The following is a 4,731-nucleotide window of genomic DNA, read 5'->3' as shown; positions in this document are numbered from 1 at the left end:
GGGGGCGGCCGGCGGCGGCCCGGGGGCGGAGCGCCGCTCCCCGCCGGCCCGATCCGGGACCTGCCTGTCCGCACGGCCGCCGGGAGCGGCCGCAAAGTTCCTCGGTGCGCCGGGGATGCGCCTCTGGAGGCGAGAGAGCTGCCCCGGGAGCTCGGCCCGCCTTCCTCCGCCACGGGAGAAGGAGGGTGAATAATTCATCAGCGCCGGCCGCTTGTTTCGGAAAGAGAGAGGGGAAAAACTGTAAAGGGAAGAGAGGGGAGGGGTGGGGGCAGGGGAGGGGAGGGCGAGGGAGGGGGGGAGGGAGGGAGGGGAGGGCGAAGCGAGAGGCTGCTGGGGGAAGCTGCAGTTGGTCTGGCGCGGAGGAAGGGACAACTTTATTTTCTGCTTAAGGGAGAGGAAGACTAGAAGTCGGGGGCGGAGGGCCGAGAGGTCAGAACGAGGCTCGCTCTTGGATTTGATGGCATGGCGTTGGTCGCTGCTGCGCTCTCTCCTCTTTTCCACTCCAAGCAACCCAAGCGGGATTCCGCGGCCCTCCCTCGCTCCATCTTATCTGCGGAAGATTCCCGCGAAGCTGAGCATCAGGGCTTGGCCGCGAGTCACCCAGGGAGTGCGCTTGGCCACAGCCTGTGGGAGCGTCATGTTCAGGGGGAAGCAGAAGTCTGGATATCGGGCATGGAGAGATGAGCAAGAAGGAAGGTCCTTGCCTGGGGTCTTCTCTGAGGCATAAGACTGACCCTTCCTGGAAAGGAGAAGCTTGGATCGTAAGGCTCCTGGGCCTGATCATAGCCTATCACTTCTTAGGGGCAAGGGGGTGTTTTTAAGACATGTCCCTTTTTCTATATTTTGGAGGGAGACTTGTCAGAACAACGAGGCCGATTCCTCTGGAAATCTTCCAACTTGAGCCTCTGCCCATTTCTTTGTGGCTTTACTGGAGCTTACACCGAAGTAAAGAAGGATACCCAGAGGGACAGCCATGCAGGTCTGTCCTGTCCCATCCATGATTGCCTGGAATCAAGACCCACAAATTGCAATGATTCCAGAGGTTCCAGGAAAATACACCAAGGATTGATGTCTCCTTAGCCTGCAATGCCATACATCTCCTCATTTCTTTCCCTTCCTGAGCCTTAAAACTCTACTCTGGCTCATTGAACAGACACCCCTTGAAGGATGATGGCCCCCTTAGCCTGCAGAATTTGGGTGCTGATCTGAGCCTTCCAGCAGGCACTGAAGGGGAAAGAGGAGGGCAGACTTTAAGCCCAGAGTCCTAGAAGTCAGCCCTGGGCTGCAGAGGGAGTGAAAGACGCCCTAGGGGAAACCGGGGGAATCTATTCCTCCATTCACATAACCCAGGGACACTTATGTAGCATCTCCCAAGCACTCGATCAGGGATCCCCTTGATGCCTCCTTGGTGGGCCAGCGGGGAGCTCGGGGAGTGGTGCATCCAGGCACAAGGAAGCAGTAAAGACGTTCACATCGAGACAACGGTGCCTTGCCTGGCGGGACATAAGCCATGCATCTCCCTTGGTGCTTTTTGAAAGGATTAGTTTTATCTGTCTTAAGTATCTGTATCCTGACTTTCTGCCTCAGTATGAGGCACCCAAGGCAGCTCACAGCCTACATTTGCATTGCATATTTCAGATGTGGCTATTTGGAGAGACCCTGATATGTTCATGCCATTCTTTCTCATGTGGGATGTTTTTTCCCCAGTTCTTACTGGGTGCATCTGAGCAATGCCTTGTTGAGCAGGTTTGTATTTTAAAAGAAGCAGTGGGGGGAGATGATCTTTCCTTATTGGTATTATGCCCCAGGGGTTGGTATGGAGGGAGGGGGCAAGAAGAAGGAAGGAAGGAAGGAAGGAAGGAAGGAAGGAAGGAAGGAAGGAAGGAGAAGGTAGGATAGATGAGCAAGAAAGACAGAAGAGGTGAGAAAGAAAAGGGAAGGGAGAAAAGGAGGGATAGGAAAAGGCAGGCAGAAGGGGAGGGAGGGAGGGAGGAAAAAGGAAAGATAGAAATGGAAAGAGAGGGAAGAAGGGAAAGGAGAAAGAAGGGGGAAGGAAGGGGGAAGAAGACTAGGAAAAGGAAGGAAAGAAGGAAGGAAGCAAATATTGTCGTCATTTTTTGTTATCAGAGAAAACCTCGGGACCCTGATGCAACCATGCATGAAGGAGACCCTCCTTACGAAGTGGAAACAACACATATCAGCTACTTGCCAGGAGAACCAAGACCTGCCCTCTCTATTTAGCCTTGCAAAGAGCTGCTCTGTAATACTACCATTTTCTAATACGACCCTTATGAGCACTGGAAGGGGGGGGGATGGGGGAAACAGGGAAGTGAGTGGCCCCCCCACTGGCACATTAGATGCACATTACATGCACCACTCCTTATCTAGCTGGGGCAGCCTTTCCCAACCTGGTAGCCTCCAGATATAGTTACCATCAGCCCCAGCCAGTGTGAGTGTGAGGAATGCTGGGAGTTATAGTCCAAAACCTCCAGAACGTGCCAACAGAAGTTTGGGAAGGCAGACCAAGGGATCTATGCAGAGAAGGCTTTTTTCCAAACATAAAAACCCTACAGCAATGCCTGGGGCCACAGAAGCTCAATGATCAAGAAATTTTATTGCAGGTAGAATTGGGGGAAACCCAGGATTATCAATTTCCTTTAAGTTTCAGTTCAAATTGAACTCAGATGAAAGTTGACCCCCTCCCCGCACTCAACATGTTTGTAAGGAAACTGAAGATATTTTCCCAGTTCTATCCTGTCCCCTCCCCTTTTTCAGTACAGGCAAGTTTGATATGCGCTGCTTTTGTCATTCCGGAACTTGTTACTGATGGGTAGTTGACATTAAATATTGATCCCAGCTGAACAAACACAACTTAAGCAAGACAATGCCTTTGGAGCAGCACATCAATCACTCAAAGATCCAAGGGAAGTGCACGTAAAGCCAAATTTGGAACCAATCAATGTGAACTGAAGAGAAGAGAATATGGATTATGCAAATATTCCAAAACCAGCCAAAATTTAAATTTGCTGATGGAACAGAAAGAAAGTTTCCAAGATAATACCTGATCAGGAAATTAAATCCAGCATTTCTGTGTCTCTTTCTCCTGATCTATGTTAGCATCAGTTTCCTCCAGCTGGAGCCCTCCAGGTGCTTTGGACCATAACTCCCATCCACACTGACTATTGGCCTTGCTGGCAGGGGCCAATGGGAGTTGTCATCCAGAACATCTGGAGGGTTCCAGTTTACAGGAGGCTGTTTTAGCAGGAAGGGAAGCGATGAAGATGACACTGTGTGCAGACGGGCACCGAGACGAATGAAATGTCAGCGCCAGGCGCTGGGGAGACATCTGGGATTCCATAGTTGGGGTGATATGAGAAGGCCCTTCCCTGAGCAGGGTGATATGAGAAGGCCCTTTCCCTCTTGCAAAGAAGGTGCCCAGAGAAGAACCTCAGCGGACGATCTTAAGGTTCAGGGAGGTGTACATGGAAGGAGACATTACATTAGTGATCAAGTGGCAACGTGGAGAAGTTCCTTTTCAGTCGGTGGCCCCACCACCTCTGGAACAAGCTCCCCACTGAAGCTTTCCTGGAGCCAACTTGACTAGCTTTTCAGTGCCAGGTTAAGACTGTCCTCTATTGCAGGGCATCTAATTAATTTTCCTGGGACGTGTTAGTTGCTAACAAGATTTACAACAAGAAAACTCAAAGATTTTCTTTAAGTTATATTTTAAAATTTTGATTTTCATTTGATTTTAAAATTTGTATGGTAAGCTTTTGATGAAGTTTTGATTTGGTATGTATTCTACTTTTTTTAACGTACCGTTGGAAAATACCCAGAGAGTCTCAGTTATTGGGCAATAGAGAGAATGGATGGATGGATGGATTATGGATGAATGGATGAATGGATAATTCTACGCATCTAATAGGCCCCTGGTAGGAAACATTGACTTTGTGCATCTCTCGTAAGTCTCGGCAAGTTCAGAGTGAACAAGAGGACAAAACTGCTCAGAAGGACATGACTGCCCACCCACTGGCCTGAAAGGTCAAGCAAAGCAAGGGACTCTGGGGAAGCTCTTTGGCATAATGGCCTTCAGGTAACATCCAGAAGATGCAAGCTGCAGGTGGCTAAAGACCTGGAGAGCTAAGGCACGAGAGCTCAACAGCCCCTGCAGTTCTGTCTGTTTTATTTCTGGGAACCAGATCTGCTCTCTCTCCTCTTTTCATAGCAAGAGCCCCTCTGGAATCAATGAGTCAGGCTGGACTTTAATTGCTATGCAGACTTTCTCTGCATCCCTGACCCGGCTTCCCCCTCACTGGCAGCATCATGAGTCTGGCTTCTTGCTTCGCAAGCTGAGGGCAGTCAGGCCTCTGTATCTGAGATGCTCTGGAAACCGGGTCTACCCTGCTTGCACCGGGAACAGCCCAGAGCAGCCGGCACTGTTGCATCCATCGGGGTGGCCCTTGTGTCCCTTCTTTTTCCCCAAGGAGCTGCGGTTTCGGCATTTTCTGTGCATCACCTTTTCCCACCCAGCTGACCTACAGCCAAGCTAGATTGCAACCCCCATCATCCCCAGTAACATGGCCATTGGGAAAGGCTGTAGTACACTGGCATCAGCAATCAGGGCGTGCGGTCCATCAGGGCCATGCAACCTGGATGCAGGATTCTGCTCTGGACCAGATCTTTGGCAGGGACCTGGTTTCCGATGAAGCCAGAGACTGCTCCAGGCGGAGG

The sequence above is a fragment of the Varanus komodoensis genome, unplaced genomic scaffold (genome assembly GCF_004798865.1).
Source record: "Varanus komodoensis strain SLA01 unplaced genomic scaffold, ASM479886v1 scaffold3, whole genome shotgun sequence".
NCBI lineage: Eukaryota > Metazoa > Chordata > Lepidosauria > Squamata > Varanidae > Varanus > Varanus komodoensis.
The sequence above is the reverse complement of the archived record's forward strand: the minus strand, read 5'-3'. Positions refer to the sequence as shown.